The sequence below is a fragment of the Vombatus ursinus genome, unplaced genomic scaffold (assembly GCF_900497805.2).
Source record: "Vombatus ursinus unplaced genomic scaffold, bare-nosed wombat genome assembly UNPS02014811.1, whole genome shotgun sequence".
In the NCBI taxonomy this organism is placed as follows: domain Eukaryota; kingdom Metazoa; phylum Chordata; class Mammalia; order Diprotodontia; family Vombatidae; genus Vombatus; species Vombatus ursinus.
The window spans coordinates 13,076,499-13,093,930 of record NW_020954589.1 but is presented as its reverse complement, the minus strand read 5'-3'; the positions used below and the strand labels follow the sequence as shown (position 1 = coordinate 13,093,930).

Genomic DNA, 17,432 nt, shown 5'->3' with positions numbered 1-17,432 from the left:
GCAGTCACCAGCCTCACTCCCTCCTCCAGAGCCATCTGGATCCAGTGACCAGATATGGATCAGCCCATCCTTTTTGCCTATAAGCCTATAGATAGAAAGGAAAACCAATAAGCGCTTGCCTCAAGCAGTGTCCTGGAGAGGGAGAAATAACCCACAGAAGTTCCCAAACAAGGCATCCCTTGTCAAGAGGGAAATCTACCAGAGCCTGTTGCAGGCTTGACTCAAAGCCCCTGCAAGCCTTCCTAGATGCTTGAGGGGTGACCCAACTATAGGGCGAGGGGAGGGGGAGGCTTACTTTGACTCAGAGAATGCCTGAGACTTCAGACAGGCCCCACATTGGGCGCCAAAAATGTTAGTGTCTGAGAGGTTTAGACCCCTCAAGGACCAGAGTATAGGATGGGGTTGTCTGGAATGAAGACACAGACTCAAGCATTCTTTAAGTCAAGGTGGCAAAGATTTATTGTTACACTATAAAGTGGGCAAGGATTCGCAAGTAACCTGCCACGGTGGGCGGAGTTCCTTAGGGAACTTAAAATCTAACAGGAATGATGCTAAAACTTATATAGAAAAAGTAGTGAATTATGTGGCAAGTATGCTGATTAGGGGATAACATACAACCTTGGTCACAGGTGTCATTCACTACTGGAAACGGTGGGGAGAGGGGAGAAGAGAGGATTCCTAAAGGGTATATTTTTGGCCTGTTGGGTCTGTAACAAGATAGTTTCTGGGGTTGACATCTATAGCTTGACCTCTGGATCATATACGGTCACTGTGGGCATCAGTACTCGATAGTTCTGCTGGTACCAGATAGTCCTGTTCACACAAGGGAAATTCTACAAAAGTCAGTTTGTTCTTACGACGGGGAGAGAGAGTTTGACTCACTGGTTCCACCCATGCATTACTGCCAGAGATAGGGTCCTTGGGCTGGAGGGAAACTGTCAGGGATAGTGTTTTGAGGCCAGAGAGAAATATGATCTTGGAAGGGGGGGGGCTGAGTACAAGCACCCAGTACCCCATTGTTAACACCTTCATCCCCTTTCTGCAACTCATCCCTTTCCTGATCCAGACCACAAGAACATACCTTCTAGAGTATATTGGGGTGAAGGGGAAAGAATATAGAAATTCAGAAATAATAGACCAGGGTAAATATGTTAGTCCAGAGCCACACCTACCTGCAATATAATTATAGAGTTTATTGTTAGCATTGAAATCATTGGGTAAATAGTTACTCACACACATACATTCAGAACGTACAAGGAGACATATCTCCATCTACCTTTCTGCCACCCTTAGGTCTGATTTTGGGAGATGAAGTTGCTTTCTATTCAGAACCATGGATCAGCAGTTACAGTGTCCCAAAGTAAGTAATGATAATAACAATAACAACAAAAATAATAGTAGTTATAATTTATAGTCATCCTTTATATAGAACTTTAATGTGCTATTTATATAGCACATTACATATATTATCTTATTTGATCCTTAGAACTGATCCTGTAAGGCACCCATTTTTATCAGATGAGGAAACTGAGGCTGAGAAGTTAAGAGATTTGCCCAGAGTCACACAGTTAGTAAGCATCTGAGTCAAAATCTGAACTCAGGCCTTCCTGACTCTAAGTTCAGCAGGATATGGAAGGGAGTAGCCTCTATAGGAAAAAATCTAAAAGGCTTTCTTACTATTAGCTGACAACAGAAGCTTAGGAAAGTAATGTGATTTGCCCAGGGTCATGTAGAAAGTGACAAAGCCAGGTTTTTCAACCACAGCTAGACAAAAGCCCTTTGTATCTCCACACTAATCTCTCCTCCACTGCTGGCTGCCAAGGTGATTTTCCTAAACCTCAGGTCTGACCATGCCATCCCCCCTACTCAGCAAATTTCGGTGGCTCCCTACTACCTACAGGATCAAATACAAAGTTCTCTGTTAGGCATTGGAAGCTCTTTATAGTACTCACTTAGGCAGCACATTATACTAAAATCGGAATAATACAGAGATTAGCATGGTCCCTGTGCAAGGATGTCATACAAATTCATAGATAATTCCACTTTTTTTTTTTAAAGCTATAACCTGGGTCCTTTCAAGACTAAATAATATGGCAGGTGTGCAGTAGGAAGGAAACAAGCATTTATTAAGTGCCTACCATGTGCCAGGTGCTGTGCTCAGGGCTTTTCAAATATTATCTCATTTGATCCTCACAACAATCCTGGGAGGTAGGTGCTGTTATTATCCTCATTTTGCAATTGAGGAAACTGAGGCAGACAGAGGTTAAGTGACATGTTCAGGGCCACAGCTAGTAAGTATCTAAGGCTGGATTTGAACTCGGGTCTTCCTGACTCCAAGCCCAGGGTTCTATCTATTGTGCTACCTCACTATCTCCAGTGAAACAAGCACTGACTTTGGAAAGGCAGAGGATTTGGGTTCAAAACTCAACTCTGCTACTAATAACCATGTGACCTTGAGTAAGTCTTTTAACCTCTGGTCCTTAGTTTTTTCATCTGTAAAACTAGGGGAGTTGAACTAGATGGGTTCTAAGATCCTAATAGTTACACGCATGTAACAGGGGGTGGGCCATTAAGCCCAGACCTGATGAAGATATGCAGAGTACCACTCATTTAGTGCCTCACATGGAAGAGGCTGGGGATCTGCCTCCAGGAGAGTCTCGATGACCTGTAAAATCTTAAAGACGTTTGGAGCACGCGCATACATTCTGCAAATAAGTGATGAACAAAGGACAGCTAGGTGGCACAGTAGACAGAGCACTAGCCCTGGAGTCAGGAGGACCTGAGTTCAAATCTGACCTCAGACACTTGACATTTACTATCTCTGTGACCCTGGGCAAGTCACTTGACCCCATTGCCTAGCCAATATGTGTGTGTATCTGTGTTAGGCTAAGACCATGTAGCTCGACCTGGGGGGTATTCCAAAAGCCCTAGTCAGCTTTATCCCTTCTTAGAAAAGGCTGCCTTTTTCTTGGTTTGACTCTTCCTACTGATGACTTTCCAACTAGAGAAGAAAAGGGGTGCAGCTAGGTAGTGCAGTGGTTAGAGCACTGGCCCTGGAGTCAGGAGGACCTGAGTTCAAATTGGGCCTCAGACACATAACACTTAGTAGCTGTGTGACCCTGGGCAACTCACTTAACCCAATTGCCTAGCCAAAAAACAAAAAAAAAGACCAATTAGAGAAGAGAACCAATACTGTATGGGGAGAGACTTACGGGCAGGAGCATGCAGGAGACAGCTAGCTCATGAGATAATAATGTCTGACAATTACATGGCTTTTGCTATATGCCAGGCACTGTGCTAAGCACCCAACAATTACTATCTCATTTGATCTTCACAACAACCAGGAGTTCAGGGCTTCTGTCACCCACATTTTACAGATGATGAAATTGAGGAAAACAGAAGTTAAGTGACTTGCCCAGAGTTACTGAACTCATTGTAAATGTTTGAGATTAAATTTGAATTCAGGTCTTCCTGATTCCAGGACCAGTACACTATCTGGTGCTGCCACCTAGTGGCTTATCATAGTCAATTATAAAATGTATTAAGTATATATTTTCACATTATTAAAATTAATAGCAAATAATATATTTAATATATAATATAACATTATTAACAATATAATGTTATTAAAATTAATAGCAAATAATATACTCAATCTAATAATTATTTAAATAATAATTTAGCTTATGTATAATTGTTTAATATATTAATTATAGGCAATCATAAATACTTATTTAATGTAATAATTATAAACAATTAATTATCAATAATTATTTAATACAATAAATTTTCAATATGAACATTTAACCCTTGCAAATTGGCAAATGCTACAAATCAGGACCTGATTTGTTTTGTTGATTGTCTAGACTTAAGAAAGTGATGGAGAAAATGTTAATAATTCTGATTAAACTTACAAGTGTGTCCTGTATACATTCTCCCCCTCCCCCACCCCCAGGGAGATGATTGTTAAACATTTTACCAGAACACCACTGTCTTGGGCTCTCCTCTTCAGAGGCCAATATTTGCCTTTGAGTAAAGGTCTCAGTTCTTGGCCTGGGCATTAGTTCTTTCCTCTCCCACCCCCTCCCACTTGGTCCCAAGGCACCTCGGGTGTGACAAGGGTTGCCTGCCTGATACACACCCACTCAGGCGCCATGTCTCCCCACTGTGACATCATCTCCCTTTTGCCTATTTCTTTTGCCTTCAAGCCTGCCGTGGAAATTCATTCCAACCCAGGTTGGAGGCGGCAGTCTTGTGAGGATCAAGAGGTCAGGAAAATGAGCCACCCCAGGTCCAGGAGTAGAGGACCGGCTAGATTTCACAGTCGGTCAAGTGCCCCAAGAAGGGACAAGACCTTCAGGACTCAGCCCAGCAGAGGCTAAGATGAGGACTCATCCTGCATCAGTGCCTCATTTGAGTTTAAACCAATGTCACATAGAAATTGTTGAGTTTGAAATCATTCTCCCCTGGGACGAAGGCGGTGTAGAAGAGAGTGTTCCCCTGAGGCACCAGTGGGGGGGGGGGGGGGGGAAAACAATTTTTACTTTTGTTCTTTTTATCTCTTTGAAGTAAACATTCTTTTGTAAAATTTAATTGATTAATTAAATTGATTAAAAGCTAATTGTTGATTGGTTAAACTACTGGGGTGCTAGTAACTGGCAGTTAACAGTGAGGGGACCCTACTAATATTGGGGCTCAGGCTGATAGCATTAAGAAAAAAACATGTCAGCCCTTCAAGGGAACCCTGAACCCTGAAGGAGAGATGTAGATAGACTGACTCAGGAGAGGGAGTGAGGGCAGAGAGTGCTTGATACATATTAATATCTATCTATCTATCTATCTATCTATCTATCTATCTATATCTATGTGTTTTCAACCTCAGTGTTTGATCTAAGACAAACATGATTAGGTTTTGTCCATAGTTTTATTTCTCTCAAAGCTGACGACATGCATATGTGGGAGCCAGTCTGGAACTGGGCTCCTTTTGAGTTTTGGGGGCACAGATTATATGCCCTTTCAACCAGGGATGATATCACGCTACCATCATTTTATCTCTGGATAGAGGCAATATCTCTTTTATTAGACCACCCCAGGATTTGGGCTATCAAGACAAAAGAATCTGTCTCCACCCAAGCCTGAGCAGAACACCATGGGTCTCCCTTTTAGATTAAATTACTTCAGAGCTTGGGTTGGGGTGTGACTAGGATAAGAAGAGTCAATGCAATCACATTATCAGTAACATCCTGAAGAAAAACAACTTTGGAAGAAAGGGACTGGGGAAAGCTCTGAATCTCCAAGATAATGATTAAAAATCATTTTTCACAGTGTATATACATAGTACATACATGTATTTATCTTTATACACACACAATACATATATAGTGTATACATAGTGTATATATATATACACTCTGTATATATACAGAGTGTGTAAATATTCAAATACAAATGAATACAACATATACATACAAATGCATGTATACATGCAAATGTGTATATAAATATACATACATGTATATATACACATGGTTGATTTGAGAGGAGGGAGGGCTAGCAATGGGAGGAATCAAGAAAAACTCAAACCTTCGAGCAGAGGCTTGGTGCTTGAGCAGTTCGAAAGGAAATAGGATTCTAAGAAGCAGAAGGAAGGAGAGCATTCATTCCAGGACTTCTAATGCAAAGGTGCAGAGATGCAGGCTGGACGGTCCTGTGTGAGGAGCACCAGGCAGGCCAATTTGACTGGACCCTACTGTATAGGAAGAGAAATAGTAGTATATCATAAGGCTAGAAAGGTAGGTTGGGGGCAGATTTGGCTTTAAAAGTCAAAGAATAAGTTTATATTTATTTGATCCTAGAGGCAATAGAGAGCCCCCAGAGTGTATTGAGTAGGAAAGGTAATGGGGTATTAAGCACATCAGCATTTCAAAAAGTCAGTCAGTTCTAAATAGGGCAAAAAGTGTTATAAGTGGGCAAAGCAAAGTGGAAAGGAGGGAGAGTTTCCCGAGCTTATGCTGACGTTTGGTTAGACTCTCTTCCTATTTTCTTGTATGTAAAGGACATCAATGGGGTGGGTGTTAAACAGTCTGAGTTAAATGAAGGATGGAGAGAATTATTAGAAGCCAGGAACCAGGACTGACCATTTGTTGAGAATCAGAGAATCAGGATTGAGTCCAGGGATCAGGGCTCAGGATTTGTCTCTAGGAGTTAGTAAAAGAGAAGGAATCCCGGTTTCCACCTTGTTCAGGGGGCTTGGAATAATGCAGAAGGTGACTGAGGGAGACAACCTGGGAACTGATTTGGGGGTGGGCATACACCAGCCCATCACCTAGTGCTAAAGCTGATGGGAACATGGGTAACATTTCCCCTCCTCCACAACTGAAGCAAAATGGGTAGGACAAAAGGCGCTGCCAGGCAACAAAATCCTATAATTACACTCTCTTCTCCCACCCCCTCCCACTTGGTAACAAGGCAATTCGGGTGTGACAAGGGCTGGCTGCCTGATACACACCCACTCAGGCTTGGGTGTGACAAGGGCTGGCTGCCTGATACACACCCACTCAGGCTCTGTGGCTCCCTACTGTGACATCATCTCCCTTTTGCCTACTTCTTTTGCCCTTCAAACCTGCCCTGGAAATTCATTCAAACCCAAATTTCACATGGATGAAATGCTGGGGAAGGAATACACCATAGTATTGTTCTCCCCTGGCTTTGTACTCCTTTAAGAGTGACCTAGGGTGCTCAGAATTAGGAAGCAGGTGAGACACCTACTTCCTTAGTGGTCAGGGAGAGCTCAACTTGCTCCACTGGGGGTAGAAGCAGTGTAGACTCATAGGGATCATAGATATAGAGCAGAAGGCGGGCCTTAGAGGCTATGTGTACAGTTTAACTCCTTCATTTAATAGATAATAAAATGTAAGTCCAGAGGTTTGGGGGCAGTAGGTGGCATAGTGCATAGAGTGCCAAGCCTAGAGTCAGGAAAACTGAGTTCAAATCTAGCCTCAGACCCATACTAGCTAGCTATGTGACCTTGGGCAAGTCATTTCACTCTGTTTGCCTCAGTTTCCTCATCTGTCAAATGAGCTGGAGAAGGAAATGTCAAACTACTCCAGTATCTTTGCCAAGATGACCCCAAATGGGATCACAAAGAGTTGGACATGACTGAAACAACTTAACAAGGTCCTGAGGTTAAGTGACTTATCTAAGGTCACACAGGTTGCCAAGTCAGATTTTGAACTCAGGTCTTGTAATGACAAATCTGGAGTGCTTTCCATTGTACTATGCTGCTTTCATATTCCCACAGGAGTTAGAACTAATGCTATTTCATCTAGTCCAACCTCCTCATTTTTCAGAAGAGGAAACTGAGGCCCAGAGAGTGGAATTGCATATGGTCAGAAAGGCAATCAAGATTAGAATCCAGATATGACTCCAAATCCAGTGTTCTTTCCACTACACCAGCTCCCCTCAGGGAGCCAGGGAGAAGGACCTAGATAAGGAACAAGTCAGATGGGGCAACCAGAATGTAAGAATCTCTAAGGAAGACTTCTAGGCTAGACAAGGCAGAATGCCTACTGTGCTCTCTGAATTTTTACAAAGAGTCTGCCCTCTCATCAGTTCTCAGGTCAACAATGGTAGTAATAGCAGCATCTACTCCATGTAGGCAAGGCCAATTTCCCCCTAAAAGCCATTGAAACCTTCTTGTGACTTTACAGGTCCAGGGAACTAAGAGTTAATAAAAATAGCAATAGTAGCTCATGCCAGGTACTATGCTAAATGCTTTATGATTATTATCTGTTTTGATCCTCACAACAACCCAATGAGGTAGGAGCTATTATTAGGCCCATTTTACAGATGTTAGGCACTCCTCAATCCTGACACCCTGATGACCAAGGGGTGCCACCACAGCAAATGTCAAGTCCAGGAGGGACGCTTCACCCAATTGGTTTTTTTTTTAATTTTTAGGCAATTGGGGTTAAGTGACTTGCCCAGGGTCACACAATTAGTAAGTGTCCAGTGTTTTGGTCTGAGACCAGATTTGAACTCAGGTCCTCCTGACTTCAGGGCTGGTGCTCTATCCACTGTGCCACCTAGCTGTCCCCCCACTTGGTTTTTTAGAGGCTGGCACAGTGGATAGAGTGCTAAGCCTAGAGTCAAGAAGACCTGAATCAAATGTGACCTCAGACACTTATTGGCTGTGAGACCCTGGGGCAAGTCACTTTGCTTCTGTCTGCTTCAGTTTCCTCACCTGTAAAATGAGGAAAATGATAGCACCTATCTCCCAAGGTTTTTGTGAGTGTCAAATGAGATCATATTTATAAAGCATGTTGCAAATCTTAAAACAACTGCATAAATGCTAACTATTATTATTAACTAATGATATATCCTTGCTGAATATCCTTTCCATGTTATTGTCAAGTAAAATTCCTTTTGTTAAAGGTTTGATAGACAATAGATAGAGTGTCAGACTTGGAATCTTCCTGAGTTCAATCTGGCCTCAGACACTTACATGTTGTGTGACCCTGGGTAAGTCACTTCACCCTAATTATCTTGTGGCTTACGTCATTACTGAAGTGGAGACTGGGCAGTTTAGAGGAAGGGGGTTCCCTAAGGCCTGTCCTGAGCTATCTTCTCTTTGCTCTCTTAGTTGGTGTCCTCATCATGGTCCCCTGTGGAATCAGGTATCATCTCTATACAGATGTCTTCAAGGTCTATATAGATCTCTCTCCTAAGCTTGAGTCACCAGTGGTCTATTTGATATTTCAAACTGGATGTCCCAGATTCATCACTAATTCAAAAAGCCCAAAATAGTTTATTTTTCTATCTATTCACTATTTTTCCTCCAAGATCCTACTATTCTTCTGAACTTTCCTGTTTCTTTTTAAAAAATATTTATTTATTTGTTTTTAGTTTCCAGCATTCACTTCTACAAGATTTTGAGTTCTAAATCTTCTCCCCCTCCATCCACTCCCTCCTTTCCAAGATGGCATGCAATCTGAGATAGGCTATACATGTACAATCATATTAAACATATTTCCACATTAGTCATGTTGTAAAGAAGAATTAGAACCAAACGGAAAATACATGAGAAAGAAGAAAAAAAATAGTGTGCTTCAATCTGCATTCAGACTCCATAGTTCTTTCTCTGGATGTGGATAGCATTTTCCATCATGAGTCTTTTGGAATTGTCTTAGATCATTGTATTGCTGAGAAAAGCTAAGTCTTATTAAAGTCATTCATCACACAATGTTGTTGTTACTGTGTATAATGTTCTCCTGGTTCTGCTCACTTCACTCGGCATCAGTTCATGTAAGTCTTTCCAGGTTTTTCTGAAGTCCACCCGTTCATTATTTCTTATGGAACAATAGTATTCTATTACATTCATATACCACAACTTGTTCAGCCATTCCCCAATTGATAGGCATCCTCTCAATTTCCCATTCTTTGTCACTGCTAAAAGAACTGCTATTAATATTTTTGTACATGTGGGTCTTTTCCACATTTTTATGATCTCTTTGGGATATAGACCTAGAAGTGGTATTGCTGGGTCAAAGGATATATGCATAGTTCTATAGCCCTTTGGGCTTATGAGCTTTCCTGTTTCAACCAAGGAGGCCAACAACCTTCCTATCACCCATGTCAACAATTTTAGTGTCATCCTCAATCCCTTACTTTCCCTTACCTTATCTATTTAATTGGTTGCCATATTTTGGTTTTTTTTTCCCCTCTGCAATCTCTCTTCCATATGGTCCCTTCTTTCCACTTGAATAGCTACCACCCTTGATCAAGCCCTCATCACTTGTTGCCTGTACTATTACAATAACCTCTTAGTTGGTCTTCATGCCTTATGTCTAGGTTTTTTCAAGTGCGGGTCAAAAGTTCCTCAACTCACGAACCAACACTCAATAAACAATACTAGTATCAAGTATGGAAAGCCTCCATTTTAACTATCAGAAAAAATAGAGGATGCAAAATATTCACATGTGCCCATGAAGAAATCCAGAAATATAAAACAACCCAAATTACCCATTTGTTGTTGTTGAGTCATTTCAGTTGTATCTGACTCTTCATGACCCCTTTTGGAGTTTTCTTGGCACAAAGATACTGGAGTGGTTTGCCATTTCCTTCTCCAGCTCATTTTACTGATGAGGAAACTGACACAGACAGGGTCAAGTGACTTGCCTAGGATTACACAGCTAGTAAGTGTCTGAGGTGAGATTTGAACTCATGAAGATAAGTCTTCCTGACTCCAGGCTTGGCACTCTACCCACTGTGCTACCTAGCTACTCTAAATTGCCCATTAGACTATCCCTGAAAGATAAACATCCTTTAGAGGACTGGTAAACACATACTTTTTCTGACCTACACTTTCTCAGCAGCTCATGGGTATATTAGGTTGAACATAGCCCAGATTTCTCCCCTTCTCCCTTCATGGCATAACTTTAGTCCTTAAGTGACAGGGCAATGGTTCTCTTCCTCCCCAAAGGAGCATGGTGCTGAAGAAATTTTCTTCCTAGGAGGATGGCATTTGACTTCTGAACTCAAGAACTCTTGAATACGTGATTACCCACAAGGTAATTTCCAAGGCACAGAAATATCCCATTCTCGGAAACTCTCTAGTCTCTGACTTTTGCTCAAAAAAGGCAACAAGAAAGGCAGATATCCAGAAACTCAAGGTCCATCAACAGGTCACTGGGCAAGTACAGGCAACTTGCCATATGCATCTCCTGCCAACTTCCATTTTATCCTCCTGGGGATGAGGGGGAAGAAATACCTTCCTCTTCACCCCCTTTGATGAGCTTTGGTCTGGAAGTCCAAGGGAAAGAAAGGTCATGAAGAAAAAGGAGGGAGCTATTTCACAACTTGCTTTTATGGACCACAGGGAAAAGCAGCTCTTTTCCAAGAGCCTATTCCCTACTAACTCTTGGTTAATGATCATACTCATTAAAAATAATCAAGAGTTTCCTGTATCATGTGGGCAAGGTGCTAGGGAACATGTGTACATACCCCTATGGGAGATGTCCTTCCAGCAAACGTCTTCTCTCTGCAATTTCGTCAAGTTGATTTAGGGGACTCATCAAATTGACCAAGTACTCATCTAATCAACCCCTTCTTCCCCTTAATCCCCCATTGAAATAGTGTAATAGGATTTAGAACTCATAGGGACCTTAGATATCATTTAATCTAATGCCTTTATCCAAATTGTGGGTGACTCAAATGACAATGGATAGATGTAGGGTGCAATATAATATCACTGATGACTTGTGAGTTGTGCATAAAGATATCATCAATGAAATGCAGAACCAGAAAAGGAAGTTGTCAGAACAACTCAACACTTCCTGTAGTATCCCCTCCTTGGCCTCAATCTCTAACCATCTCTTCCCTACTGGAAATTAAGAGTCCACTCCTTGCTTCAAGAAGCTCTGGTAGGAGAGTCTTTTGGGTTATCTAGCCAAGAACCAGGTCACATCCTACAATCTATGCCATTCCCTAGCATAAGTATCTTCCCATCCTACTCTCTAGAACCGCTTTATGTATTGACTTCCCTCTTTAAAATGTAAGCACCTTGAGGGCAGGAACTCTCTTGTTTGTTTCTGTATGTATCCTTAGTGCTTAGCATGGTGCCTGATCCAAAGTAAACACTTAATAAATGTTCTTTTTAATATAATCATTTATCTATCTAAATATCTAATTTATTTAATATCCTAATTATATATCTATCACCTATCTTTTATCTAATTGTCCATTATCTATCTTTCCATCCATCTATCATCTCTCTTTAAGACTCTCCTCAACTACTATGTCTTCCGGGAGGCCTTTCCTGGTCTTAGGAGGTGCTAGTAACATCCTTTAAAGCCACCTTTCATCTTCTCTGTATTTATCTTGCATGTACCTAAATTATGTATATGTTGTCTCTCTCATTAGAATGTGAGCTCCTTGAAGGCAGGAACAGTTTTTTTACTTTTCTTTTTATCTCTAGTGCTTGGCATCGTGCTTGGCACATAATTAGTGCTTAATAAACTTATTGGTTGAGTGATTTTAATATTCCATAGATACCAGTACACACTAGGGTAGTTGTTTACCAGAGTTAGGGGACACCTCATTGCCAAGCTATACCACTGAAGTCCTTATCTAATTACAGAAAACAACCTACATGACTGCTCAGTCACAAAGAGGAAGCTTAAAAGAAAATGGAAATGGTTTATCCTAAGTTAACATATCTGTTCCCACTATACTTTCCAACCAATGCTCCTCTCAGGGAACTGGTTCGAACTCCCACTAGCCTGGACTCCAATCTATCTTTCTGGTGTTTTTTTTTTTTGTTTTTGCTTTTTGGTGAGGCAATTGGGGTTAAGTGACTTGCCCAGAGTCATACAGTTAGTAAGTGTCGAGTGTTTGAGGCTGGTTTTGAACTCAGGTCCTCCTGACTCCAAGGCTGAAGCTCTGTCCGCTGCACCACCTAGCTGGCCCCCATCTTTCCTTTTTTGAGAAGTAGCTAAGTGGTGTCGTAGATAAAGAGCTGCTCCTGGATTCAAGATGACTTAAGTACAAAGCTGAACTTAGACACGGATAGCTATGTGACCCTGGGCAAGTCACCTAACTTCTGCCTGCCTCAGATAAAATGGGGATAAAAATAGCACCTACCTCCCAGGTTGTTGTGAGAATCAAACGAAACAATATTTGTGAAGCCTTACTTAGCATAATGCCTCCTGACACATAGCAGGAGCTTTAAAATGCTTATTTCCTTCCTTTCTTATAGTTGTCCCAGGGCTATAGCTGATTCTTTTAACCTATCACAATAATACGTTTCCTATGTGGCTTCCATCTGTCTTTATCCAATGATCAAAGTGCTTTAATCTTCTTAAATTGATTTGAAGACTTGTTCACACCTAATTTACACTTTTGATTAAATGATTTCAATTAGTTGTCTAAACTTTCGGGGATTACGTTTGTTGGAGCAGGTATAAAACCCCATGTTTATTCTACATATAATATGTATGTGTATATATATATATGTAACACACATAAACGTGTATATATACACATAGATATGCATATACAGTCAATCCTCCTTATTCTTAAAATCCACATTTGCAAATTCACCTACTCACCAAAATTTATTTGGAATCCCAAAATCAATTCTTGGATATGCCCAGAGTGCCAAAAAAATTTGAGATGTCGTATGTGAACATTCCTAACTGAGGTTGAATAAGGTTTTAGCTCTTAAATGACAAGGAAGTATCCTTTTCACAATCTATTTAGTGCCATGTTTCATGAATTTTTTTTTTTTTGCTTTTTTGGGTAATCTTGGTGTTTAAAATGACCATTAAATGTAATGCTGAAGTGGCCTTCTAGTGTTCCTAAGTGCAAGAAGGCTGCGTGATGCCTTAGGGAGAAAATATGTGCATAAGATAAACTTTATTCAGGCACAAGTCAGTACCGCTGGTTATGACTTCAGTGTTAATGAATCAACAACATTGTACATCCAGAAAAAGGAAGAGGAAATTTGCTGACCTACACATGATGCCATTCTAGAAAGCACTTGAAGTAAATGTTGTAACCAGAGGCTTACAGGAACCTAAACCTGTATTTCCCTTAGTGGGGTTAGGGTTAGGGAGAAGGTTAGTTCTGTATTCACTAATTCAGTGTTTATGGTGACTTTATAGAGCATAAGTACCATGAATGAGGAGAATTGGCTCTGTGTGTGTGTGTTTATTCCAACTGTGAACTAAGATATTAATATAGGCAACTTAGTATGTACATACATATGTATGCATATATACACACATACATATATATGTGTGTATACATATGTATTGTGTGAGTAGTGTATGTGTATACACACACACACACACACACACACATATATATATATAATGTTGCTATTGTTCAGTTGTGTCCAACTTTTCATGACCCCATTTGGGGTTTTCTTAACAAAAGTACTGGAGTAGTGTACCATTTCCTTCAGCTCATTTTACAGATGAGGAAACTGAGGCAAACAGAGTTAAGTGACTTGCCCAGGGTCACACAGCTGGTGTCTAGGGCCAGATTTCAACTCATGTCTTCCTGACTTCAGGCCCGGCACTTTATGCACTGTGCCATATATATAAAAGTGTGTGTGTGTGTGTGTGTGTGTGTGTGTGTGTGTGTGTGTGTGTGTGTGTATTCTAAAGACATAAAAGGGAAATGATTTTGACCAGGAGGACTTGGCTACCAAGCAGAAGGAGACACAGGAGCTGAGATGAGAGTGATCACCTACAAAAATATTTATAGCAATTCTTTTGTGATGACAAAGAATTGGAAAGTGGTGACCATTGACTAGAGAATGGTTGAACAAGTTATGGTATATTATTGTCGTGTTATAAGAGATGTTTTCAGAGTGACTTGGGAAGGCTTGCATGAATTAATGCAGAGTGAAGTGAACAATTTAGCAATAACAACAATATTGTAAAGGCAAACAACTTTGAAAGACTTAAGAATTGTAATCAACAAAATGATCACCCAGAATTCCATAGCAATCATGATGAACCACACTACCTGCCTCATGACAGAGAGTTGATAGACTCAGAGTACAGATGGAGACATAATTTTTTTGGACAAGGGCAATGTGGGAAATTCTTTTTGTTTGCTTGACTATATATGTTTGTAACGGGATTTTTGTTTTTCTTAGGGAGGGAGAAACGGAAGAAAATACAGATCTTCATGGAAATAAAATCAATTTAAATTTTTTAAAAGAGAGAGATAAGCTTTGAGAAAGCTAGCAGGCAGATCTGAATGGACACTCTTCTGTTAACCCACTGAGCTGCAGGAGTAGTGCTAGAATCCAAAGCTCTGGAGCAGTGAGGGTTGGCCCAGAGAACACAACTGACCTGGGGACCTCACAATTCCTAGAAAAGCCAGCCTTCCCTCTTCCAGTTATCTGAGTATGCTAGCTTCTCTATTCTGTATCTTTTGCTTTTGTTTAGGACTCATTTATCTACTATAAGACCCTGTTGGCCTACAGAAATGCTAAGTTGTTCATATATTTTATTTAAAGTTTATAAATAAGGATGGGAAAGAGCAAAACTTATTCTAGAGAGATAAAAAATTTAGTCTATGGGAGTGGATGTTGGTGCCTAAAGCAATTAGAATAACATGACAGTACAGCACTAGGTTGTACAAGCCTAGTATATGAAATTTATTATTTATTTCTAGTACTATCTGACTCCTGAGGTCGTGAGAATGACCTTCTGCCAGAGGGCTCACTTTCACTTTCAAACTAACAGCCACCGTTCTGGGTACACTGTGTTCAAAAAGAAAGGCCCTTCCCCTGAGGGAGGAGAGAGCTGAAAGAAAGCCATGCCTACCCTGTCCTCAGCCTGCCTTGCTATGGACCACTACCTGCCGCCCATTTTAAGCTATGCATGAAAGACAATTTTTTTTAGAAAACCTTTTGGTCTCTCAATCTAGTTTTTTCTTTGGGGGAGGTCTACAAAATGGTAGATTCTACTCTTTTTTTTTTTAATCAACAAACAATAGATTCAGTAGGATCTTATATATTTTGCATCTCTAAATCACCCCAGTAACTGAAAATATAATCTACCATAAAAAATTCTCTATAAAGACCTACCCATTCCCTTCACTTGTTTATATTATATGATAATATATGTTTTATGTACACATGTATCAAGTATACCTTTTAAATTTTTTTTTTAATTTATGGAATAAGACAAGTATTTCCATAACATAGTATAATAAAAAATGATTGCACATGAAACTAAAAATCTATTATGTACAATTTGCTATTCCTTTTAAATATATAATAAAGTTATCATGTAAATTTCTTTATTTTCTTCTCTTCCCCACCCCCACCCTAGAGTTAGATACCATTAGACACAAATATGTATTTATGTGTGTGTATATATATACATATATATAATATAAATGTAAAATTATTCCATACACACTTCTATTTATCATTTCTTTCTCTGGATACAGATAGCATCTTCCTTCATATGTTCTTTGTAGTTAATTTGAGTATTTACAATAGTCAAAATGACTTATTCACTCAAAGTTGTTCTTAAAACAATATTGCTGTTACTGTATACAACATTCCTCTTGGTTCTGCTTATTTCATTCTTCATTATTTCATGCAAATCTATCCATGTTTTTAAAGATTATTGAACTTATCATTTCTTATAGCACAGTAGCATTCCATCACAATCATATACCACAACTTGTTCAGTCATTTTCCAATTGATGGGCATCTTTGCAATTTCCAGTTCTTTGCCACCACAAAGAGAGCTGCTATAAATATTTTAGAACATATAGGTTCTTTTCCTTTTCATCTAATCATCTTTGAAAACAGACTTAGTAGTGTTATTGCCAGGTCAAAGGGTATAGGCAATTCAACAACTCTTTGGGCATAATTCCAGGTGGCTCTCCAAAATAGTTGGATCAATTCACAATTCCACCAACAATGAATTAGTGTCCCAATTTCTCCACATCCCCTCCAACATTCGTTGCTTTCCTCTTCAATCATTTTAGCCATTCTGATAGGTATGAAGTGATATCTCAAGGCTGTTTTGATTTGCATTTCTCTACTCAATAATGATTTAGAGCAGTTTTTCATATGACTATAAATTGTTTTGGTTTCTTCATGGGAAAACTGACTGTTCTTATCCTTTGACCATTTATCAATTATGCTTGATGCAGGCATAGACCATTCTCATAAAGATTTTCTAAAGATAAAAAGGAGTTCTATGCTTTGTCTCCTTCCCCAAATTGCCCTGAAGGGCCATCTATTTCTTTGTATGGATTAAAAGTTGTTGATGTCCTATTATTGACGGCCACTGTGTCACTATCATCTCAGAAGTGGAAGAATTAGGTAGCATGGTAGGCTAAATTTGAGAGTCGGGAAGACTAGAGTTCAAATTCCATCTTAGACATTTATTAGCTGTGTGATCCTGGACAAGTTCCTTAATCTCTGTCTGCACGAGTTTCCTCATCTGTAAAATGGGGTAATAATAGCATCTGTCTCTAAGAGCTATTTTGAGGATCAAATGAGGTAAATTATACATAACATCTTACAAAAATGTCATTTAAATGCTAGCTATTGTTTTTATTATTGTTATTATTATTATCATTTTTATTTGTTTTATGGGTCAATATGGTAAAATTTAAAATTTTACCTAGCGACCAAACTTCTAGTGATAAATTTCTCTATATTTGACTAGAGTAGTTCTCAGGAAGCAAAGTCTGTCACTGGGACCGTATCCGGAGACTTTAGAGCCTAGCACACATTTAGCACGTATATTATTTTGGGGAACTATATTCTCCAGGGATCTGTGAGGGATTCTGCTGTGTGGAGTAAGTCAGTTAATAAGCATTTATTAGGCACTTATTATGTGCTACACACACTATGTTGGACATTGGGGATACAAAGAAAGACAAAACTA

General features: G+C 39.8%; 1 non-coding gene across 1 annotated transcript; it reads left to right on the top strand.

Annotated features, from left to right (window-relative positions):
• The first annotated feature begins 1,944 nt into the window (after window positions 1–1,944).
• LOC114053670 lies at window positions 1,945–2,050 on the top strand. Its single transcript, XR_003570405.1, has one exon. It is a non-coding gene; the product is annotated as a U6 spliceosomal RNA (small nuclear RNA).
• The last annotated feature ends 15,382 nt before the right edge of the window (window positions 2,051–17,432 follow it).